At 33.4% G+C, this 27,118-nt stretch overlaps 1 pseudogene; it reads right to left on the bottom strand.

Annotated features, from left to right (window-relative positions):
• Positions 1 to 2,956: 2,956 nt before the first annotated feature.
• Positions 2,957 to 27,118, bottom strand: part of LOC113260743 (39S ribosomal protein L39, mitochondrial-like) — a 191,461-nt pseudogene continuing 167,299 nt past the window's right edge.

The raw sequence follows: 27,118 nt of genomic DNA, 5'->3' as shown, positions 1-27,118 counted from the left end.
CATGAAACCAAGGGCTGTTTGGTATCTTAGTAAACATTGTTTACTACAAGATATGCTGGGGTTTAGAACATAGAGTGAAATCAACATGGGAAAAGAAATTCACCTGAAAGAATTGTTAAAAAATAATTAGGCAGTAAGAAGTAATGCAGCAAAGGCACATGGATAGGCAGCAAATCCCATGAAGAATTTGGCACTGGAATATATGAAGTGATCTTATAAAGATCAAAGAGTACAAACTTCCAGTTTTAAAACAAATAAGTTCTGGGAATTTCATTTACAACATGGTGATTATAATTGATAAGATTGCATTATATACTTGAAAGTTGCTAAGAGAGTAAATATTAAATGTTCTCACCACAAAAAAGAAATGGTAAATATGTAATGTGATATAAATATTAGGAAAGGCTATAGTGGTAATCATTTTGCAATATTTAAATAAATCAACATATTGTACTCCTTAAATTTGCACGATGTTTTATGTCAATTATATCTCAATAAAGCTGGAAAAAAAGAAATATAAATGAAAAATATTCTTGAGTATCCATTTAAAAATACCTGCCTTGAATACCATAAAAAATAATAATGAAGAACAGAGAATTAAGGTAAATAAAAGAAAGGCAATGGCACAAATTAGGCAGCTAGGCTGCATCCAGAAAATGCATCTATAGCTATCAGTTTCTAAGCCAACAGCCCCATACTTGGGATGATCACCAGTCCAGGGGCTGAATGATGGGTATAAGGAAGAACAGTCAAAAAAGCGTGAAGGTACATGCATCTATCCTATCTGAGACATTAGTCAAGATCTCTAGTATAGGGAACATCAGAGTCATTTAGTCCATATATATATATAGATATATATATATAGCTATATATATATATAGCTATATATATATAGATATAGATATATATCTATATATATATAGCTATATATATATATAGCTATATATATCTATATATATATACACACACACATTTAAGGAAAGGTATTAAAGTAGGGGAGATTATGGTGGAATATTGGAATAACAAATTTGCCTTAAAAATACTTGGAGCTAAAAACTAAAACACACATATACACACCTTTTCTCTTCCATGGTACATACTTGATGTTCATCATTGGGAGCTTTTGCATTCAAAGTCATTAGGATAGAGGATGCCAGAGACTGAGATCATCTTGTGATATATCTGGATCCAGAAATTCAGTTTTTTGACCTGGGTATGAAGCACACTACTTATACTCAAGTCAGTTGGCTAAAACCAATATGACACTCCTTCCCTCAATTAAACAAAGAAAGGGAATATAATATTGTTGGGGACAAAAAGAAAAATATATCAGATATGATTGAGCTCTAGACGTCTTGATAGCTTTATCACAGATGGGACAGGATCTCCGGAAAACACAAGAGCTCATTATCAACCCTAGCAAAATCTAGGGCTTAGTCAGCTATAAGGGTGGGAGACACACGTTAAAGCCATCAGGGAATGCATTCACTCATCCTCTCATTCAAGCACTCATTTTCTAAGGAAAAACCAGCTTTGTAAACTAACGGGGGCCTGAAAAGGCACGCTGACCAGCGTGAGACTCAGAAATAATCGGTTCATCTCATGTAATCTGCACCAGGTAAGAACATAGCAGTTGCATGTTGGAGCACATGCTTTTTCCTGTGCAACATTAGCTTTTACTGGAATTTGGGGTTATTATATATGGCCACTTTAGACCTCACAGTTTCAGCTTTTTAAAAAACTTTTTTTGTACTAAGGCTTGATAAATATATGTTTAATATTTTATAAGACAGTCCAGAAAGAAATTTCTTTTTAAGCATTTTTATATAAGGTAATTGTCCTTGGGTTAACAGTCTCAAAGATAGTTCCAAAAACACTTTTAGAAGTCCATTTGCAGCTAAACCGTAATATTTACGTTAAAATAATTAATCTGCAAAGCTTTATTTATTTTTTTGCTTTTATACTTCCATACTTCTGACAAGTAACCAACCAAGGGCTCATAAAATAATATTCCACGTGTTTTTCTTTTTATATTACTCTCATGATTTACATATAGCATTATGGTTTTTTGAGTAAATTAAACTAATAAACTCTATTTCCTGCCAAGAACTACTTCCTTTCTTCTACTATATGCTTCAGTAGCTTATTTAAGTAAAGTTTACAACTAATTAGAAAAGCCACATGCACTTGGAATTAATATTGTCAGTTTGTGTTAGTATATATTTAAATCTCTGATCGGGTTTTGTGGTTAATACTGCAAGGCAGTCTAGTCTAAGTTGAGCATATGTTTGATCTCTGCACCATGAAATGAATAAATGGGGTTTTCTTTAGAATTAAATCATCATGCATAATAAATATTCACATGCTATTCAAAATACATTTTAATATATTAAGGCATTAACTACTAAAAGGGACATTAATACCTTAGATAGGATGGTGATGCTATATAGAAGTAGATAATGACAGTACAGAGCTCGTCGTTTTCAGTCGTATTTGCACCGTTTAAAGGCGGAAGTAACGTAAGTCTAAATGGGTGTCACACGAAGCAAGCCGTCTTATTTATCTATTGGAAAACTAAATAGGTCATAGCGTCTGTAAAATTGCAGAATTTCTGGAAAATTGAACTCAATATTTATATCACTCAGGATTGTATCTATGGATTGCCTGCTTGTGCCAAACACAGGGAGAAACCCTGTGAGTGTAATGAAGGCGGAGCTGCCTCACACCCTCAGAAACGTTTGCAATCTAGTTGGAAAAGAAATTAAATAAGAAGAACACAGGTAAGTTGCCATTTTGACTGACAAACAAGCCATTAAGAAAATACGAACTAGAGTATTAAAGACGAGAGAAAAAAAGAACTGTTACCGTTTATGTATCTATCTATACATAAAGAACAAAAGATCATTTAGGCAAATCCATAGACCAGGAAATTCAATCCCTGCGTTATCTCACATTTCTACGGAGATTCACTGGCTGAGAATGAATGGGTAGCAATTGCAAAGCCCACTCTATCTTCTTCTTCCGTTTCCACAGAATCTTCTCCAGTTGACTTCCGAATGTGGGCCTTTATCTCTGCATCTTCTATACCCACAACCAATGTGGTACCAAAATTCTGAAGCTCAGGCATCTAATTTCATCAAATATTTTTACTACCAGAATTGCCACAATTGGCTCAATGTGAGAATTCGATAACTGCTGGTTAAATGCACATATAAGCCAAAAAAATAAATAGTTTTGCCTCTTTTTTATTTAAAATATTTTATTTCAAATATTTAGTTTGATTAGAATATATCTTGCATGAATCGATCCATTTTTACGTACACTTTGCATTCGTACACATACATATATTCTTTGGAGTTATCTAAGTCACATTTGATTATTCCTGAATGGAATGTTCTTGGTTTTCCTTGTTTGTTACCATATGATATTTGTATGGAATTTAAACATTCCACTCATCATAAAGTTCTTAGTGATCTGTTGATTTTAATTCGGGGTAACTTTGAATGCAATGTTCATGATCAGTATATATGGCCAAGCTTTTATTATTCTGTCTCAGTCCCATAGGTCTACTACAGAGAAGATGCTATTTGCAACATGTATAATGTATTCATAGCACTTTTCCTCCTTGATAAAAAGGTAGGAAAAATGAACAATCCCTGCCTTGTGGTTTTGAAAGGGTATCTGCTGTACTTAAGCATCTTTATGAACAATTCAAGTACAACTGCACTTCAAAATCAATGAGCCAAGAAAATGAGCCTTGGTTAGTTTTCCACTCTTTGACTTCTAATATTACACTTGTTCCTATAGTTAACATTAAAAGCACTACATTAAGTTCATATGAAAGATAGCATTATTGTCGGATCTATCCAAAGCCGACTAAAATCTTCCAATGGCAATCTTGCATTGGTCTATGTAGTTATCTACAAGAAAAATAAAAGAGACCCTTAAAAATAAATAAATCTGGAATCTGCAGATCACAAGAAAGATCTGGAAACAAGCGAGAGGGTGTGGTGTACTTTCAGAAACATGAGCTGGATGATGTGTAAAGTTATTTCAGTACCCTGACTATTTTTAAAACTAAACGTATGACACAGCCTTCCTAGCACCAGTAGAAGCACAAAGCATACAGTTAGAATTCTGGTCGCTTTATGAGAATATTTATCTTGGAATTGACGCTTAGATGCTCTTGTCTGTTGGATATCATGAACCACACACCCCAGAGGACCAGGCTGTGCACTTCTGCTATTGCACCTTGTAATATTGCTACCACATAGGTAATGCCAAGAGCAGCAGAACACACTGATGTACAAAGCACAAATGAAGGAGGCAGTGTTGAAGAAAATCACCTCTCCTCAGACAGGAGAAGCATCAAAAAGACCTTGGTTTTGAACCTGGACATCAGTGTCTATGTACACAAAACCTTGAGCTTGCACACTAAGACAGTTTTAAACAGGATTGGTTTTCACTGAAAATACATCTAAATGTGTGCATAAGCTATAGAAGTAGCACTAAAACTATAAATAGTTTCAGCTGAGTATTGATAAATACAAATAAACCGGCTAACTCAAAAGTGAACAATGTGCTGCTTTGGGTTGTATGTGCCTCAGAGAAACTAGGGCAAGCAACTTTTTTTTTTTTTTTTTTTTTTTAATTACACTAGACCTGGGGTGTCTGGATGGCTCAGTCGTTAAGCGTCTGCCTTCAGCTCAGGTCATGATCCCAGGGTCCTGGGATCAAGCCCCGCATTGGGCTCCCTGCTCAGCAGGAAGCCTGCTTCTCCCTCTCCCACTCCCCCTGCTGGTGTTCCCTCTCTTGCTATGTCTCTCTCTGTCAAATAAATAAATAATCTTTAAAAAAAAATTACACTAGACCCATCTAGAGCCTTCACTTTATCATCAGACCACATACAACTCTTATCACTATAGTCTATTTGCTTAGGATTCCCCTAGGCCAAAAAAAAAAAAATACTCAAATAAATTAATTTGAGAAAAGTTGTAACACCTAAAATTATTATAATATCATATTCTCCAGATAATATTTCAATAACAAGAATTACCATTGCCTCGTGTCAACAGATTAAATTGGAGATTTTATTTAGCATGGAAGGACTGCAGAGGGAGATTATTTTCAAGTTAAGGGAATAGGTTTGGTCCTCTCAACCTCTATAAATACCTAATCTTTGTGCAGGCACTCAGACAACCATCTTATTATTGAATATCCCAGAGCACTCTCTAATTATCCAGCCTTGATTTTCTGTAATGAACAAGGTTTCCCCTGATCATTTAACTAATTAATACTTAATGGCTAATAACTGTGAATATGACATTATAAAACAAGCATTCTTTGCATTTGGTAAATTTTTATTCACAAACAAATATATAAATGATGTAGAATAGTGGTTAAAATCACAAAGTTTCATTTCTGACCAGGATTTAAGTCAAGATTTTTTAACATGAAATGGGCAATCTCCCACCTCACAGAACCTGTTTTTCACCTGCAAATCAAAGAGAATTTTTAAGAGTTAAGATATGTAAAGAGCACAGCACAGTTACTGGCATGTTGTAAATGATCAACATATATTAGATTTGCAAATGGGAAGGAGAATAGCACAGTGATGATAGGATTAGATATTGGAATTAAATAACCCAGATGTCACTCAAAGTATGTAACTTAAACTTTCTGAGCTTCATTTGCTCATATTTAAAGTGGTACCATCTTACTTCAAATATTCATTTTAAGGTATAAATAAGGTAAATTGTGTAAATTACAGCTTTTAAATTTGTGTAATGCTTAGACAAGAACCTTAACTAGCACAGGTCACTTACTGAATCTGAAATAATCATATTTATTTTTCATTTTTAATTATAAAGATTACCTACTATTTGATATTATCAATTTGCAATTTAATACTTATTAATTTTCCCTACCCATATTATACAGAAAACCATCAGCGTAATTAAGTTATACAAGATTAAATATATAGGATTAGATGTTATGAGATATGAGTGGGATGGTATTGTCTCTCTGCACACTGTTTTAGTCTTAGTTCAAATAACTGAAACCTTCTGTGATTGTGTGCATACCCAACTGCTTTGCTAAGTATCCAGCTTTGTTTACTTTTATCATTAAAAGCATGGCAATTGGATACTTGGTTGCTAGAAGCTAATTCAACATGTTCTTTGTAGTTTAGGTTTTTTTTTTTTTTTTTTTTTTTTTTTTTTTTTTTTCTAAAGGAGTAAACATCATTAGTCAGTACCTTTACAATGCATATCTAGAATGACCTCAGAACATTTTCTTTTTCAGTTGTTGAGATAACAAGACATATTAACAATGTCTTAGTGAAATTAGAAGAGCATTTCACTTTCATTTACTGAGTGTTGCTAATGTTGTCATGGACCAAAGCTCTATGTGGTTGCTTTCATCATCATCAAATGGTAACTTGGCTCTTGTGTTTAAAATTACCCTTTCAACTCCCACTTCTAAGTCCACATTCTAGTCTGCATGATCTGGAAAGTCCATAGATCACTTCCGCTTGCATTTCATTGTTGGGGACTTAGATGCAAGGTTACATCCAGCTATGTGGTGGCCTAGAAAATTTGTTTTGCCTAGATGGTCATATACTCAACTAAAATGTTAATTATTATAAAAGAAGAGGTGACCAGCTATTGTAAGGGAGACAACCCACTGACTCTGCCTCAATAGTTTTCTTTTATAATTTTCCAGGTAGAGATGCAATTAGGTTTGTCTTTGCTTGTGTAATAATGCAGTTCTGAAGATGCCATAACAACTTCTATTTCCTGTGTTTCAGTATTAAAGCTATTTGATTCAACTAACACCACCCTAACACCACTGGTGACCCATTCACTCTATACTCCTATACCAACAACCCTGAATTTCCCCCAGGCTGCACAGCCCCGAAAGTCTTTACCATACTTAGAATTTATGGCTATTAAAGGACTGGCTGGGTATGAAAATCTTTAATTTCTCTACAATGCCTTAATTTCTCTCTCTCTCTCTTTCTTTTTTATTATGTTCAATTAGCCAACATATAGTACATCATTAGTTTTTGATGTAATGTTCAATGATTCATTAATTACATATAACACCCATGCTCATCACAACACGTGCCCTCCTTAATACCCATGACCAGGTTACCCCATCCCCCCACCACTCTCCCCTCTGCAACCCTCAGTTTGTTTCCCAGAGTCCAGAGTCTCTCATGGTTTGTGTTCCTTTCTGATTTCTTCCCATTCAGTTTTCCTTCCCTTCCCCTGTGGTCCTCCACACTATTCCTTATGTTCCACATATGAGTGAAACTATATGATAATTGTCTTTCTCTGCTTGACTTATTGCACTAAGCATAATCCCCTCCAGTCCCATCCATGTCGATGCAAATGGTTGGTGTTCATTCTTTCTGATGGCTGAGTAATATTCCATTGTATATATGAACCATATTTTCTTTATCCACTCTTCTGTTGAAGGACATCTCAGCGCCTTCCACAGTTTGGCTCTTGTGGACATTGTTGCTATGAACATTGCGGTGCATGTTCTTTTCACTACATCTGTATCTTTGGGATAATTACCTAGTAGTGCAATTGCTGGGTCATAGAGTAGCTCTGTTTTGAACGTCTTGAGGAGCCTCCATACTGTTTTCCAGAGAGGCTGTACCAGCTTGCATTACCACCAACAGTGTAAGAGGGTTCCCCTTTCTCCACATCCTCGCCAACATCTGTTGTTTCCTGACTTGTTATTTTTTGCCAGACAATGCCTTAATTTTAATATAACTGAAGCTACTTCTTATATAGTCCATCTCTTTCCATGAAGGCATTTGCTTTCCTTTACTCTTTTTTGATTTTTCACAATAACCATCCACTTACCCACGTCTAAAACTGGAGAGTGCACATATATTTCTCTATACTTTGTCTATCACATCAAATGAGTAACTAAAGAAACCACTTTTATGCGGAGTCCCCTCATCTTCATGTTTCTCCACATACATTTTCCCTCCCCCTTCTTTGGCCTCCTCTTCTCTGCTTCCATCAGCACTGTGGTCAGAATAATCTTTCTAAGATGACTGTCTTGAAATTACACTTAACTATTAAAATGGCTTCTTACCACCTACATAGTGGAAAGAAATCTCTAACTTCTCAGCATGTTATGGAAGGGATTCATGCTTTGACTTCACAGTCATGTCTGTCATCTCTATCTTCGGGCAAACGACATTTAACTATCTGTGGTTTCCTCGTCATGCTCACGCCTTGATCCTTTACACATAAACCCTGGCAAGTCCTGAGAAAATGTCTAGTACAGCAAGAGTGTTTCCTCAACAGATATCTCTTGGATATCTGCCCACACCTAAGTTCTCCCTTGTTCATCTAGATTCAGGCACTGTATTTATTACCACAGCCACACTGTACTTATGAGCATTACAGAACTTATCACATTTTGTTGTAATATTTTTTTCCAATTCCCTTCCATGGGGAAGAAATCATGTTTCTATCGCTCTATTTGCAGCATCCCTGTATGATGTCTAGACAGGACACAATACAGTTTCACTTTCTATGGTTTCAGTTACCTGGGATCAGCCATGGTCCGGGAAGTAGAAGATGCTCCTCCCTGCTTATTGTCAGAGGCTCGATGCAGCTGAATGTAATAGCACAATGCCCCTCCCATCATGTAGACATTTTATCACCTCATACCATCACAAGAAGAGGGTGAGTAGAGTACAAGAAGATTTTTTGAGAGAGACCACATTCAAGTAACTTTTACTACATATATTGATATGATTTATTTAATTTAATTTTAGTATTTTGTTATCATCATTAATCTCTTATTTTGCCTAATTTATAAATAAAACTTTGCCATAGGTTTGTATGTATATACAGGAAAAACATAGTATATAAAGGGTTCAGTACTGTGGGGTTTCAGGCATTCACCAAAGGTCTTACAATGTACTCCCCCCCCCCGCCACAGATAAGAAGGGACTATTATAAATATTTATTAAACAGTATCATTTTGGCTGAGATCTTTCCAGTTTGTGATTAAAAAATAGTTTTCATTACCTTTCTGCGTCTGTAAAACATATTCTACCCATAACTTAAATACTATATGATAAATATTACCTTCGATAGTATGATTTTAATGCAAGCATTTTTAAATAAAGGGCTTATGATACAACTTTACTTTTTTTGATTTTCTATTAAAAATAGGAATTAAAACATAATGATAATCTGGGTTGATTTAAAAAATAAAATATATTGTAAAAGATTTAATCTTGATTATTTGAAATTCTGCATGATTCTAAAAATTAGTCAGTGGATTCTAGGGAACTTTAACCATTTAAGTATGACTCCGGGGGCACTTACTCATAAGTATTAATAAGTGCTTTACCTTCAGTCAAGGAAATCTAAAGAATCTCATGGGGCAGCAGGGACATATTCTGTTTCTCTAAACCAGGAAAAAGAACAAATCAATTTGCATTTTGAAATCTACAGAGAATGAAAACTGCTAGTTAGATTGTTATGAATTCCTCTAGGAGCAGTAGTTTGAAGTATTCTTTGCAATATCATATGATGACGTTTTTATTATTGGGAACTATTTTTGCATGTACAAATAAAAATATGTTCTATGCTCTTGCTCTCTCACTGTGAGTAGTTTACTTAGGAAACTGATTCATATTGTTATCCTTGCATCTTTATTGCTTACCACAGGCTGCTTGTCATGTGTAAGTCCTAAGGGCTATTGCAACTTTTATTGCTACTTACGTACTGTTCAGATTATATGAATGTATAAGACCAATTAAGAGAGTCCTTTATTTCATAACTTTGGGTACATTCATGGGAAATTTGTTTTAGAGTTGGCAAGAACGCATCTATAGATGTAATTTAAATTAAATATCTCAACTGAGAAGTATTTTAATGGGATATTATGTAGTATGCTAACTATCAGTAAGTTGTGCAAGTAATAATAAAAAAAAATGTGCTCTATGCAAATTTAACCTATTAACTAACCCAGGCTCATTAAATCATTACACAGTAAGAATCATGGAACATTTTTGCTGCTTTCCTCATTATGGTTTCCAAAGTCTTATTTCAGAGAAATAATAACATCAACCATCCCTATACATTTTTTAACTGATGAAGCATTTTTATTCTCGCTTGTATTTTCACACAGTACTATGTAGGTAAGTCTTATGTGTTTAATACCTATATTTTGCCGATAACGAAATAGATCCCAAGACATGAAATGATTTGCCTAAGGTTACAAAGTTAATACAATTTGAAACAAAGCACAACTCTAGGGATATTTTTTGCTACATTAGTTTGTGCTTTGTTCTTCTTTCCAATTCCAAATTGCTGTATTTAGTACTTACCACTTTAGCTTTTGATCACATATACTCCTGCCTATCCCTCTCGGTGCCTTCAATTTTGCATTTTCAACTTGCTTATTTCCTTTGGATGTGATCATATTTAGTCATTTGTGTGGTGAAACTTTTTCCTCCACCCTGGCTTTAACTCAAATAATGGCCTCACTGCCCTACCAAGCTTATAAAAAAAATTTTCAAGTCTCCATCCACACTTGTGCATCTTCACCCCCTATTTTACTACATTATCCACTCTCTTCTAACTTATCACCGTAGTCAACATCACCTGCCCCATCCATATCTAACTTAAGATTGATCAGTTTGGCTCCCTGATCAGTCTTCAAACTTCTCCCTTGGCTTCTGTGATGCTGCATACTCCCTATGAGTTCTTTTAAGAATCTGTACTTTTTTTTAAGATTTTTTATATTTATTTGACAGAGAGAGAGAGAGAGCATAAGCGGGGGAGTGGCAGGCAGAAGGAGAAGCAGGCTCCTGGCTGAGCAGGGAGCCTGACCTGGGACTCGATCCCAGGGCCCTAGGACCATGACCTGAGTGGAAGGCAGACGTTTAACTGACTGAGCCACACGGGCATCCTGATTGTACTTTCTATGTGGATTTTATTGGTGCTTTTGGTTACGCTCCTATATGTGATTTTCAAGATTGCCTTCTAATGTATCTCCCGTGCTCTTGCTAGTCTTTATGCTCAAGCATCTGTCACCATCATTCTGGTGATTAAATCCAATGATAACATTTCTGTGCAGGTAAAGTTTAGAATTGCCTAATTGCGTTATAGAAGGAGGTTTCCATCTCTACACTTTAAAACAAAATACAGTCTAAAACTGACTCATTGAAGTGTCTGCATGTTCTCTACTCTGTGTTCTTTATTATCTCTCTCAGTTTCTCTTTTTCTGAGGATAGATAGCCTCTCAGTCACCCTTAATAACAGTCCCCAAAATTCCTAAGACTGTTGTTCTAGCTTCCATTATTCAGCTGCTAATAAATGCCTTTTACCTTGTACGTATGCCCTTTCCTTCCTCTAGACTTCCATACCAGATTGCTCACAAACACCTGTGTCTTATTAGTTGAATTTCTGTTACCTAGATGACACTTGAGGGACCTTATTTGCTCTATGCTTAATATTTCTGTGTATAATTATTTACACTACACATTTTACACCTTATATTTCTGTGTAAAGTATTTCCAGTTCTATTCTGTTTTGATGCCATATATGTTGATATTTTCTTTGCTACTAATAAAAATTTAAGCAGGTCGCACTACTAGCTTCTTTTCACTATTTTAACATATCAAGTGTGTTCTGCCACAGAAAAATTACACAGTTGTTACTGGATAGTTGATTAGGTAACATTTTGTATTGGAAGATTGTGTTTCTATTGAGAAACATTGGGATTTAGGTCATAGTAGAGTTCCTTAATGAACCTGCAATGCTTAGAATACTTGCATAAATTTGAGTACTAAGAGGTTCCATCTGAGGTTTAATCTGATTTATATCGTCTAGTGTTTCATTTACTTCACCATTTTGACACATGAGAAATCTGCTTATGCCTTATTTAGAGAAAAGCTCTTCATGTTTCATGCATATAACAAACAGGCACCCAGAATCCATTCAATGTCAGGAAATTTTATAATCACTAAAAATACAAGGCCAAAGAATAATTTATCTCCTTTTCAATGAATTATCAGAAGGTAAGAAAATTTCATTATTTAAAGAGTGATATGTGGCACATAAGAATTCCACAGTGTTAAGAAAATGAATGTGGCTACAAGCTAAATGCCTTCTTAATCAATTTTAATGTCTGCTGTATTTCAGGTAATTTTGTAGATATCTTCTCCGGATAGTGAGTGTCGGGACTATTCACAGCACTACGTAAAAATCTACATTATTAGTTGAATTTGTGTAACAAATCATTATATAATTAATTTCATACATGCAATCAAGTTTCACCCTTTTGAATATTGTATGAAGGAGGCATAATTATTTTATTTATTCTTCAGATAAGAAAAATAAGGCTGAAATATTCTTAGTAAGTTTTCAAATATAAAAACAGTACATGAATGAGTCAGGACTAAAACTCATATTTTCAGACTCTGAACCCAGAGCTCTTACACTGGAAAAAGGAGTAGGAAAAAGAATCACACATTTCCCACAAATGTCTTTTCTTTTTCTCATTTCCTAACTCTTAGGACTTTCCTTCTATCATACTCCATCGCAGAAGCTTATCTGTTGTCACTGTAACATCTTTTAATTAATAGGATTTTTTTTTTCTTTTGTCTCTGTAGCTTGTTTGCAAGAAGCCAATCTGGCTACTGAAGTTCTAGCTCCATTCTAATTGGAAATCAAGCCAGCACCGTTCAGGTGGAAATAACATCAACTGGCAATCTAGTAAAGCTGTAGTTTTTGTTTTGAAGAATGAAGACTAATGTTATTTTATTTAGAGAAATTTTTAAAAATGAATATGAATAAAAGCAAGTGAAAATGGCATTATGTTCATCAAATAAAAGCTGTAGTTACTTATAAACACAATCTTTTGTTTCTATGGGGAATAATTAAATGTTTCAAGTAAGCTTTGCAAGTTAAAAAATAAAACCATTCCAAAGAGCAACAGGTGTTTACTTTCTAGGTACTCAGATGGGACTAAAGACAAAAAGAAAGTCAAAGACATTTAATTTCAAAGGATATTCTTGGCACTTATGAGGAAGGCAGCACCTCTCTACCAAGTTGAGAAACAAGTTCAGTAAAAGTTCTTTTTCAAATGCTTTCACCATTTCTTAAGTTTGATGAACATTTAATAGAAAACACTTCTTTTGGCAAAATTTTAAAAAATGCTATGGTAAGTGCAAGACGTTGTAAAGAAATGTAATCATCTCAAAAAAAAAAAAAAAGAAATGCAATAGTCTCATATCTTGAACACAGAAAGTGTGGAGCTTTTGTAGCACATGAAGAAGAATGCAAGGATGGGATATTTAAAATGATTCGGAAAGATTTGCAGAAAGCATAGTTTTGGAATTACAAACTGAGGGGGGATTTTTCTTCTACATCAAAAATAACAGTAGGCTGTTTATATATTCTAAACTAACTACTTAGTTATTATGGGATCTCTTTGGGGATAAAGACGGGAAGAGGAAATATAGATGAATGAAAGCATATAAAAAATTAGCACACCATATTTAAAAAATACAGAAAAATAAAACAGATCCTCAAAATTACACTTACGCAGGGATGTGTCAATTGGATGTATACATGATATAAATATAAATTAAGTAGGTTGTCAAGTTTAATATAAAGCAATAGTTTTGTAGTGTGTTTTGCCAAATACTTCTTCAAAATTTAGCTTTTCACCAGCAAACTAATACCTGTAGGAATAAATCACACTAGAAAAATCATTTATATAAACATATGTAGAGATACTTAAAATCTTTCTAATAAAAAGTTTTGCAGTTTAGGGACAAACAATGCGCTGTCTTCCTGAACATAGCATTTTTATGGTCTTTTAACATATTGACATTAATGTCATGACTTGAGGATTACTGGAATGTGGGCAATTAACACCAGTCTCAGATTTTATATCTTGTGGGAACGTGATACTTTGCAAATATTTTAAGAAGCCTTGGTGTTAAATGACTCTGACAGTGTCACACAAAATTCACACATTTTGTTCACTGAGAAACACTGACAAAAAAGTCTATAACTATGGAAATTGAAAGAAAGTAATTGAAACCTTTAAAAGGAACACTCAATAAATGTGCCACTCAGGCTGCTATAACTTCTAAGTAATTACTCAGTATTATTGAAGATTGATAAATATTGAAGCTTCCTAGAGAAACTCAAGCTAAAATACATATTTTTTCCTATTAAGCCAATTCTTGTAACCATTGAAAAGTATCTCCAGGTTTTAGACTAAAATTAAAGTGAATATAAAGCACACACTTAGAGGAATAGATAGATAATGTGATACATGGATACATGTATATGCATACATACATACAGAGAGATAATGTGATATATAGATATATATATAGAGAGAGAGAGAAGGACAAAGAGAGAGAGATAAAGGATACCAGTATCAAAAAAGATTTTTTTGGGTAGTGTTTTTATCTTTGATTCAAATTTTTTTCTATATCTTTTTCTATTTTTTTAAAATTTTTGCTGTCCTAAACAGAAAAGTAAGTATTATAAATATGATATGTAATTCTATTTTATTTGCAACAGAGTTTCAACTCTGAATAACAATATTTACCAAGTAAATGTAACTTATTTTTTTAAGTTTATTTACTTATGTAAGTAATCTCTATACCCAATGTGGGGCTTGACTACCCTAACTCATGACCTTGGGATCAAGAATTGCACACTCTTGACTGAGCCAGCCAGGTGCTCCCAAATGTTACTTATTTTATATTAAAAAAATGACATGATATCATATTACCCATTTGTGGAGGGGAAACCACGAACCATAATAATAAATACTGCTACTCACCCTGAAACATATTACCAACAGTTGATGATGTAAGAAGTAGTTCAATTACAAATCAATACATGGATTCAGCATATCTGCTTTTATGGGATTTAACATGCAACACATACGTAAAATGTTTCTTTCAGATGTTTTCTTCTTAACAGCCTTTTAGTATCTGGAATGTCATTTACAATTGCTTTTTGGGTGTGTCTCAATATTTTTGACTATAATATCAGTAGTCTCTGGGCTATAATATCATGTCTTTGCAGTATTCTCCAAGACCCTGAAAAGTTTATTTTCTATATTCCTTGTGTATTCTAGATTATATTGTCCCAATCTTCCTCTCCATTTTCAAGAAGGTTGATACAGACGTGTAGTGAGTGTAGGAATTATGTTGATAAGATAAACATTATAAAATTATTAAGATCATTTTTGTTGCACTGGTGCAGATTTTCCATTATCTCAGAATAAACCTCCCTATTTCAGAATAATTTTCCCCCTCCTGTATATCTTAATCACCTAGAATGGTGGTAAATATCTATCATATACATGGTTCAGCCAGCATAATGTTTTAGCGAAGGTCTCCCACACTTAGGTAATATAACCTTAGACAGATTACTTGATTTCATTAAACCTGTTTTTATCTGTAAATGAGGATAATTATGATAATCACTGTGTAAGAATATGGTGAGAACCGAACGAACTAAAAATTTAGAAAACACTTAACTTAGATCCTGGCATATTGTAAGCACTAAATCAATATTAGCTATTTGTATCAGTATTTTTACAGTTGATATTACTGAGTTTGATTCTCGTATCTCTGGAAACTTCAAAACTTGAAGTCAGTATGTACCTAAAGTCGCATGACATCATAAAAAAACATATCATGACATGGATTTTCGAAATCAGTAAACATCATTTGTAGAGTTTATTGAAAAAATATGTGAATCACCCTTTTCTCTTTCTGAGAATTTGAAATTATTTCTAATATAAAAATATCAATAACTTGTTCTACATAAAAGTCTTTCAATGTTACATTATTATCTTTAAATGCAATCTGGAAAACATACTGTAATTGTAAGCAGATGTTAATTGATATACCTTGACCTTTGAAATTCTATTAAATTCAGTGTGATCACTGTTCTTATGTTTGTAAGAATTCCATAATTTCTTTGACATGCCCCCTTGTTATTTACTTATCCCACTATGTTTGTGTTCTCGTTGAACCTTTGATCTTCTTCCTGTTTCATTTGTTATGGCTGCTCTCTGGTCCGCGGTCCTCTAAGTTATAATACATAGTGTTTGTCCCCCTGTAATCTTGTGGTCAATCTTAGTATTGATTCACATGGACAGTCACTGTACAATTAGCTTAACAACAGTGTTGTGTCTTGTTTACTGATTTCTCCCAGATTCTAGAATAATATTTGGTATACCGTAGGCATTCAGAGACGATTTACTGAATGAAAAGTGAATAGTGAAGCCCTTGCCATTTCTTCATGGGTTTGACTTCATATCCACCTCCTTTTTCCTCTCATACCACTCTTTCCAACCTTCATTCTAGTTTTAAAAAAATGACACCAACTACTTACGCCTAACTCTCTACTACTCCAAAACCTGAATGGACTTAACGATAATCACTTAAGTATAGGAGGAAAAATAATTTAAAAGTTTAATGGATTAATAGTGATACACATTATGTGTACATGTTTACAGCATGAATGTAAACACACCTGTTCTCATTTTCTTGGCTAACTGAACTAATGATTATACCTTTTTAGGAATGGGACCGGAGAACTAAATCGAAGTTGTTTTTTCTCTCCTGGAATAGCAATAGCAACAGATGCATTAAGGGTATTGTGCTTTTTGTTATCTACAGGGTGTCATACATTCAATAATCAAAAAGCAAGGTTTGTATTTCAAATGCTAATTGAGAAGAAAAATAAAGTTTTCTGCTTTTCACGTGTATTCACTTTCGATGTTCTCATTTCTATTCAAGTAATTTACGTTATCCCACCTGGTACGGAGCACTGTGGCATCATTCTTACCATCCCCTAGGTTGTTTATGTAAAGACGCAGTAGGGGAGTACTCTTGTTGGATCATGTGGAATTACGTTAAAATAAGACAAATAAACACCCACAGGTAGTTCATCAAGGTGAAAATTAAGCTGTCTTCCTAAACTAGAAGTTGAAGAATAAGGAAACAACATGAAAATAAGGAAACAAAGGTGTCTGTGTATAAAAAGAAAATGAGTGAATCAGGAATACACTAAGCGTGGAACATAAGGATAATGAATGAATATTTGAAATGTAAGGTATATGCTTGTCTGTTTTTATCATAACTTCTTTAACTTTATCACAAATTTTACATTAACATCTAACAGATATTTAGGATGCAAACATATAGAACATACTCTGGCACACACAGAACTGTAAATAACTCTCTTTTCTAAGATTCTTCTAAAGGGATGAGTAGTTATCCTAAATATCATGAGCTAAAATAAATATGAAATAAAATCAAAATTGGTAAATATTTTGTACACTCCCAAAATGATCATTTTTATTAATTCTTCAGAGCGGAAGCTTTTCCTTATGAAAAATATGTACAGTTAGCTATTTAGATTATTTTAAAAATCCTAGATCAATTAGGATGAACTACATCTAAGAAAAGCTCACAATACACTTAGCTTAAATAAGATGAAAGTTTAGTTTTTACGTAAGAGAATCACCGAGTCAGGCAGTCCAGGGCAGGTGAGATGACTCTCAAAGTCATTAAGGACATACGTCCCATCTCTCTTTTTCCTCTGCCTACCTCAACAAATGGCCTTCAAACTCAAAGTAATTCTACGGTCTAGGACAACTGTTGGAACTTACACCATCATCTCTGCATTGAAGAAGCAGGAAGGAAAGTAAGAAGAGAGGGTGAAGTATGTGTGTACTTAAAGATTATTTCTAAAAGTCCTATTAAACAACTTTTACTTATATGCCATTAGTCAAATCAGTCACAAGGGTACATCTAGTGGCAAGAGAGACTGAAAAGTACAGTCTATTACCTGGAAGATTGCCACATTCTACAGAGTGAAGTTATTATTGCTGAGGAGGAAAAGATAAAGGGATATTTGTGCAGGCAAGTAAAAGTCTCTGCCAAGGTCTTTAGTGCAGTTATATTACAGTTTTATTGTCCAAGTTTTTTTTTTCAAATTACCCCATCTATTGTTTTCATACTCAACATGTTGTCATAGGATTAATTCTCAAATCATTAGGTTTTACCTCTTAATAAATCATTGAAGTTAGGAATAAATCATCTGAGTCCTAGTTTCTTCTCTGTCATGAACACTTTATATGATTTTAAGAGGTTATTTTATGGCACTGGGCTTCGATTTATTGAATCTGAAATATCTATGGTTTCTAAGTTTAATTATTCATAATATATTTTTACTGTCTTCTATATATTTTTCTACCAATGACACATATAAAAGAACTGCATATTGATAGACATTTTTCTAAATCACACCACAACCTTAATTCTAGATGTTAATCAATTAGTATAAAATTAAAAATCCCAATATTAGCCATTATATTTAATTGCAACTTATCCTAAACAGTTGATAATTCTAAATTTTCATTTTCATGGTGATGTTCTTATTCTAAAACTCGAAGTGAATTGTATTATTTTTCTTAATAAGGGATCAGTAATTTCATTTTTTTGTTCATTTTTCAATAATCACCTGGCAACTATATGACTGTTATTGTTTTAAGTGCTTATAATATATAGTAAGAAAGTAGCATATAATTCCATGTCCCTCAGCAGAATACAGTCTAGCAGGTAAAAATAGAAAAAAACAATATATGCATATAAGACAAGGACCATGGTTGCATGAAAACATATATTTAAGAGGATAATCATGTTCAGTGCATTTGGGGAGAATTTCTTGAGTAGGATTGAGGTGCCTCTTAGCTATTTACATAAAAATGGTAGAAAGACCTATGAATATATGAATTTGAAGTTCAGGGGAGAAGATTAGTTTAGAAATAGAACTTTGGAAGTCTTCAGCATATCAATGATATGTAAAGCCATGGAACTGGATAAAGTCACTTATGGAGTTAGTAGCCCCATCTGGAATAGAGAATTCAAGGTGAGTCAACATTAACAGCCATGACGTAGGAGAATCCAGCCAAGGACACTGAAAAGAAGTGGCCAAAGAAATAGAAGGAAAACAAAGCAAGAGGTTCTGCTGAAAAGTGTGTGAACGAAAGGAGTGTGTTTCCAGCAGAAAGATATGTGGTCTTCTCTTTCAAATGCTGCTGGATGGTGCCTAAGATGAAGCCTGGGAACCAGCCACTAGAGTTAACAAAGCGGGGGCCAATGGGAGCCTTGATGGAAGCAGTTTCAGAGTAATGGGGGGACAAAGTCAGAGCGAAGTGGGTTTAAGAGATAATAGGAGAAAAGAAATCAAGTCTTTTATAAACAGACAACTCTTTCAAGAAATTTTACTGTGAGAAGATTTGTGTAATGAGCAGTACCTGGAAATGACATCAAGGTTTGTTTTAAAAAGAAAAAAAAAAATAGTGATGCCTGGGTGGCTCAGTTGCTTAAGCGTCTGCCTTCAGCTCAGGTCATGATCCTAGCCAGGGTCCTGGGATCAAGTCCTGCATTGGCTCCTTGCATGGGCGGGGAGCCTGCTTCTCCCTCTGCCTGCCACTCCCCCTGCTTGTGCTCTCTCTCTCTCTTTCTCTCACTCTTTGACAAATAAATAAATAAAATCTTTAAAAGAAAAAAAGAAAATAATAAGCCATATTGACGATAATGATAGAGAAAGGAGCAAAATAACTGATACAAACAAGAAAAGAGACAAGTACTGGATTGGGGGCCATATGCAAGCTGGAGGGGATGAGGGTTAGGATGCTCTTGGAAAGAAGGGTTTTGTTTGAATGCAGATGATTGACAGTTCATTTGTTATAATATAGAACTGAGATTAGAGAGAGAGAGGTGTCAAGTGTGACCTATCATTAGCTTATGTAACAGAATAAAGCTACATCTTTTACTAAATGGTGAAATACTTGCAGTTTTACTATGAATGACTGTATTACGAATGCATAATGAATGTATTTATTACAAATGTATTGCCTTTGACATATCAAAGTGGAAGTAAACAGTATACTTGGATATATAAGGATAGATTCAATTATGGAAATATAAATATGATTTAGAGTTACAAATGTGTTATTTATCTGTGCATGATTAAAGATAGGACATCAACTGGCTAGTCTTGGGACACAGTATGAAGTGAGAAGAGAGCTTAACTATAAGCCTGGTTGTCCCAGACACTGCTTATATTCTTTTTGAAAATTTCTCTGTAACAATGTCAAAGATATGCTTATATTCTTTTTGAAAATTTCTCTGTAACAATGTCAAAGATATCTTACATAATTTTATTTTAATGAGCCAGTTTTAAATTCATGTTTATTTTTGTTTAATATTATTTTATCAATTTCTTTCATTTTATTAATATTACTTACTAACTTCATGCAGTATTCTAAGAAAAATATTTTCTCAAAATCTTATTAATAATTGAGTATATTATCTTCACTGTCTGAAATAGATTGTTCTAACTAATCTATTTATAAAAAAATAAGGTATTGACAATACATAATCCTTAATTCAATCTGCAGATATTTTTGTTATCTTTATTGAGTTTCCTTATATAGTTATAAATTTTATTTTTTCTAAAACATATCCTTAGGTTGTCCCCACTAAATACATTTTAGATTTGACCAGTTTTCTCCCGCTTCAATTATCTTCTCATAGCTACACGAAATCACTCCAGTTATGACTGTTAAAGAAGTTAAACCTTTTGTTAGTTTTAGAAGATGGAATTTTCCAATACAAAGGATGAATGTTACCTTAATTCAGAGAAGCTAAATATTACCTGAGATAGAGCAGAAAAGATTTTTTTGTAATAATCTATCTTTTAATATTTTCTTGTGCAGAATTTCCTACAAATTTTACTGCCTTTGAAAACTCATAAAATAATTTTTACTAAAGAAAATAAAGCATGCTGGAATTTCTGAAAGACTTGTCCTTTGGTTGTAATATATAGTAATGCATTAGGCTTTGGCTATAAGTCTTTTATGAACATATTAGTTTGAAACTCTAGTCTCTCTTTGAGAAATACAACATATTAAAAATGTATTCTGAAATTGTTTTTTGATACAGGTCTTATATCTAGAGGAAACAATACTTGTGGATATTTGATATATATTGAACAAAAGCATTTTTGAAAAGATGTTACAAGATAAATGATAAAGCTCCATATAGACCTAGAATTCTATTAACTAAAGCTGGGTCCAGATCAGCGATGCACATTGGCCTAAGTGAGTTGATATATATATATCTCACTTTGTTCTGAATATAATATGCATAAATTAATACAAATTAGAAATTTTAGAAAGACATAAAATACATTCTTAGGAATACATTTACACCTGTGTAGTAAATTAATTTTATTATCAGACATTTAGCAATACGTATTATTTTTTAATTCATGTACATATATATTTCAGTTCCTATATATAGACACTGAAATATTTCAGCATAATCTTCCTAACTACCTTTAAGAGACAGGCGGATTATGGAAGATTTAGAGACTATCTAAGATCCAATATTTTAGAGGCCCTTTTCCTAAGACTCATGATAGTATATAATTTGTCAAAATCCAAGTTCAGTTTGGATAAATTCTTGTGGAGAAATATTAACTTCAAAGTTATTTTTTTAAAGAGCGAGAATATATTGGCTTTGTGAAGTTGGTCATTTAAATAATTTTCTTATTGATTCTATAAGAGTCACAGGTTTTGGATTATACTTCTGTGAAGGGAAAAAGTATTAGAGATACTAAATTTTGATGTGTGAGATGAAGAAACATTGCAATGCTGGAATAATCTCAGACAGAGCTAAGGCCTATAAGAACATTTTAATGAACTTCCTCGTTTTCCCTTTGGAAGCAGAAAAAAAAGTAGCTGTGATAGATGGATAGTTTCCCCCAACTCTTTACTTCCTCTCCATACTATAATTTGTCTCTGGGATACTTCCTTATAGAGAAAATTTGGGCTTAGCCATGTGACTTGCTTTGACTAAAGTAATATGGTTGTACAGTTCTAGCTGAGGCTTTGAAACATGCAAAAACATTTCCAGCTCCCTTGAGCTCACCATGTGAAAAAGCATGCCCCATGAAGCCATCGTTCCTTCTGCCTGTGAAGCAGAAGGAAGGCATGCGAAGCATAAGAAACTCATAAGGACTCTTAAGAGAAATCAATAAAGAGAATAACCTGGAAGAAATGGACAAATTCCTAGTAACATATAACATACCAAGACTGAATCATGAAGATATAGAAGAGTGGAGCAGGCCAATAATTAGTAAGGAGATTGAATCACAATTTCGATGTAAAGTCTTGCCTGTATTCTTAGACACCTTCTTAGCCAAAGTGTCTCAACTTCCAAAAGTGGTATGAATTATATTTCTAGAAGTTATTACTTAGTTATTAATTTTATGATAATAAATGACTCTCATCCTCACGTTATTTTTATTTTTTTAATGGGAAATTTAAATGGCGTTAAATATATTGTTTAAAAATTAAACTATGATTTCATTCTTAAGAGACTTAAACCATATTATGAAGTTTTATTCTGTAGCATGATGGGCCTCACCTAAACACAAGAAAACAAAAAAATAGTTCTAGTTTAGATTGAACATATTTATGAATGTGAAGGAAAAAACTTTGAATTTTTTTTCACAGACAAGAATTCATTTTTATGCTCTCAAAATGTTTCTATAAAATCTTATTCTTTTTCCCCCAGAGGCAGTTTCTTCTGTTCTAGTTAAACTTCCTATAACTATGCAATAATATTAACAAATTAGAAAATCTTCTAGAATGATCTTAAACTTATCAAAAATTTTACATGCCTTTTGCATTTGCAGTTCTTATTTTGATAAAAGACAACTATAATCTCAATATTAATAAATGTGTCTATGCCTATAAAGAAATCATAAAAGTGCATTATCAGATTCTCTTATTTTCATCAAGGTAGTCAAACATTGAGACAATTGACTTCACATATTTTTATAAATTTGAAATGTCATGCTTCAATAATAAATGCTAATTATATTTCAAGTAAGTAAATTTTTTAAAGAAGAAGGATATGTTTGACATTCTAACGTTCTTTCTACATAACAACCTCAATGGTGGTAAAACGAAGTTTATTTTCACAATTTCTTATGTAAATGACTTAAACAATAGCACAATTTATTACTTACATACCAAGCATTCTAGAGGCATGAGAGTTCAAATACATTATTTTTATCTACGAAGGGTAATTCTGGAAGTCCCAGAGCAGACTCCACTTACATGGCTTTGGCAAGTATTAGTTGATGGAATTAAACTAATTCTCATTTACTTCTGCAGCTGGTGGAGGGACTAGATTCCTTAAGAACATTGTCATAAAACTTATCCCCCCAAACTGGGATTCTATTAGTAAGGAAAAAAGTTGATTGAACAATGAAAAATGTCTGAAAATTGAGAGTATTTTGGAGGCCTAACCCTAAACATCTTTTAAATGTGTAAACTAAATTGATAGATTAAATTTTACTCTCATTATTAGAATTACACTCTTTTGAATTAAAAAATTGCTGATGTTGATGTAGCGATATGGGTAAGATTTTTTTCTCACAGACTATATCACACTTCTACGTACTGCCTTTTGCTAACCTCAAACACAGTCATGTATATAGATTTGAATCTTCAATGTCAAAGTAGTTTCCCACCTCCCTTTTTTTAATCAACCATAGTGTCTTACAGGTTTCAGAAACTATCATGGCATTTGGTATAAACACTTTAATTTTAATTGAATGGCTGGCCAAAAATATGAAGACTTGATTATTCTTAAAGTAAATTTTATTTTAAAAGAAAGATTTAGTTTCAGAAGAAAATGATGTTCGGTGTGATCTTATCAAAATATAATTATAGACATTGCTTTTAAGATTGTTATTTTACCACCTACTTTATTTTCTGGAAATTAATAGAGAAACAACTTGTACAGCTGTAACTGAAGGATACAGACAGTTAAACAGTGCACTAAAGTGAACTCTTGTGGATAAATACGAGCTTTTCTCTTCCAAGTATGAATGATATATGTTAAGTGGAAAAAAGAAAACATATAAACAAAAATAGAACGTTGAAATTGCATTTCTAAGATTATTGAGTAGTAGTAGCCCTGAATTGTGTAGGCTCTGTTGTTTTAAATTTGTTTTAGTGATCACTCCGATTTTTTTTTATTTTAACTTTTTTTATTGGTGGCTGCTATGCAATATTTGAAGCGAATAAAATGAAAGCTATCTGACAGTTTGTGGCAAAATAGGAGACTACTTTTTTCTTTATTTGTAGGCTGGACACGATTTATCTTGAGTACAAACAACTGATATACACGCGTATTCATAGAGGTAGACACATATATAAATATATGTGATATGTACTATTTCTTCAGAATATACTTAATTTTTATTTCTTTAGCACGTATTTATTTATTTTAAAATTTTTAAAGGTTTTATTTATTTATTTGTTTGAGAGAGCAAGTGAGTGAGAGAAAGAGAGCATGAGCAAGGGGGAGAGGCAGAGGGAGAGGGAGAAGAAGACTCCCTGCTGAGCAAGGAGTCCAATGCGGGACTCGATCCTAGGACGCCGGGATCGTGACCTGAGCCTGAGGCCAAGGCAGACGCTTAACCGATTGAGCCACCCAGGCACCCAACACAAATTTACTTTTTAATAATATATTTTGACCATGTGAAGTCTATTGGGCTCTAAGTTGGGTATTTCAGATATATAGTTTAGTAGGATATACAGGACACCGGCATCTAATAATTAAAGGAAAAGGCGAGGCATAGATAAATAGCCAGAAAATTGCAGGATAGTACGCAGGATATTTTACATGACCAATACAGGGTTCCTTGTGAGTGCAAACGCCAGATTTAGAAGGTTTTCCAGGGGAATCTGAGGCTGAAATGAGGAGGCGACAATCTTTTGAGGTATGGAAAGGGATAAAAGAGCAAATTATGTAAATGAAACAGTGTACGTAAAAACTAAGGTGTCACAGAAAACTTGCATTTAAGGATCTGGAAGAGCTTCTGTATAGCTTGTGATAGGGTTTGAGTAAGGGTGTGGCCGGACATAAGGGTAGATGTAAAAGGAACCAAGATCAACTATGATCTAGGACACTAATTCTGTCATGGAGTTTATGCTAAGATGAAGAGAAATAAGGACTTATAAATGCCTCTTAGAAACAACATTTAAATCGCAGTGTAAAACTAAATTGATGAATACAAGAGAGAAAGGAAAACTGTTTAAGAGTATATATGAATAACACAAGAAATAAATCATGGTTTGCTATACGGCAATAAAGATGGAAAAAAGTAGACATGGTCAACAGATATTTGGAGAGTAAACTGATTAGAAATTGGAGTTACCAGAATATACAGTGGCTTGCAGTAATGGAGGAATGAAGGATGTCTTTAAAGTTACTGGCTTATGAATCTTAATTAATGGAAAATAAATCTATAAGATAAGAAGCACAGAAGCACAAACTAATTTTGCGGGAGAGTAGAATGTGGCTTTAGTTTTGTGTGTGCTGTGTTAATTGAATTCAGACAGGCAAAAACTATACCAAATATTTTCACCTATTTGCAGGCACTGAGAAGAGATATTGGTTGTGAAGTTTATAAAGGATGGTAGTAAAAAAAAAAAAGCTATAAATCATAAAATCTAAGAGTTTTAAAATAAAAATGATAAACTCAAAATATGCGGGCCATTTTTAGTAAACACACATTATAGTTGAATATGTAAAGTGATTATCTCCATAAAGACTTAAACTTTATACAAAATTCAATATAGGAAAAGAGCAGTTCTGAAGATGAAAATTAGGCTGGGGACTGAAGCCACAAGAGATGTTGAGATATTGCAGCAAATATGTAGAATGAGAAAGAAGGATCTAGGAGCAAACCATGAAGATCAGCTCTAGAAATATCTTAGTTGGCATCATCATAGCTTTTGACTCAGGCATTACTGCTTGAAACTTTCTCTTCTCTTCCTATGGTATCAGTGACAACACAATCTAATGACATTCTTCTGTCTATCCAGTGTACTCAGAACACTGCAAATTTCAGTGTCATATCACTTATAGGTTCAGATATGAAGGTAAAGTCCTATAGCGCAGATATTTATTATTATTAGGAGCATGTTTAAATCCTACTCTTTGTATTCGAATGGAGGTTCTCAATGAATCAATGTAATTATTTGTATTCCTATTCCATTTTTTTGATGTCTTATTATGCGATATTTAATACACATGCTATTCTTATGAAAGATCATTCTAGTATATTAGAATATTAAAAATCCAAGGTGGTTTATTTTAAGCCATGAAAACCCAGGTAGAAATTACAACCATTATTATTATGAAATATAGAAATTGATCTGGGATAGCACAGGGAGTTGAAATTATTATCACAGTGCTCACAGACTTAGTATAACAAAACAAATTATGATAAAAGTTTTATTAAAATTAGACTGTGCTTCAACATTTTAGTAGTAGGATTACACGAATAAACTTGTTTTATTTAGGGAACTGAAAAAGAATTGATTGAAAGAGTCTTAATCAAAATCACTAGTGGCCAGGTTTATTCTTGGCTAAAAAATTTCTGCTTTAAAAATTAAACTCCGATTTTAAAAAATACGTATAGATACATAGCTGAAGATATCTATTATCAGTATGAATACTGTCATAGATATAGATAAAGCTACATACATTGAAAGTCTTTTACAAGAACCTCTGAGTTTATGGGCTCCTGGGTGCCTCAGTTGACAAAGCATCTGCCTTTGGCTCAGGGCATGACCGCAGGGTTCTGGGATCAAGTCCTGCATCAGGCTTCCTGCTCAGCAGGGAGTCTGCTTCTCCCTCTACCCATCCCCCCTGCTCATGATTTCTCTCTCTCTCTCAAGTAAATAAATAAAATCTTACAACAAACAAGAACCTCTGAGTTTAGAAATTGAACCCAAAATACAATTAATATCTATAAAAGAGAAATATCATCTATAATATATATATATAATTATAAATAAAGAAATAAATATCATATATAATATATTTATATTATCAATTTATTGTACCTATTTATAAGCATCTTCCACTGAAGGGGGGTTGAGATTTGCTCTCTTATAATACTTTTACTTTTAACTCTCCCCA

Source organism: Ursus arctos, unplaced genomic scaffold (assembly GCF_023065955.2).
Source record: "Ursus arctos isolate Adak ecotype North America unplaced genomic scaffold, UrsArc2.0 scaffold_15, whole genome shotgun sequence".
Lineage (NCBI taxonomy): Eukaryota > Metazoa > Chordata > Mammalia > Carnivora > Ursidae > Ursus > Ursus arctos.
Note: the sequence above shows the minus strand (reverse complement) of the source record. Positions and strands in the feature narration are given on the sequence as shown.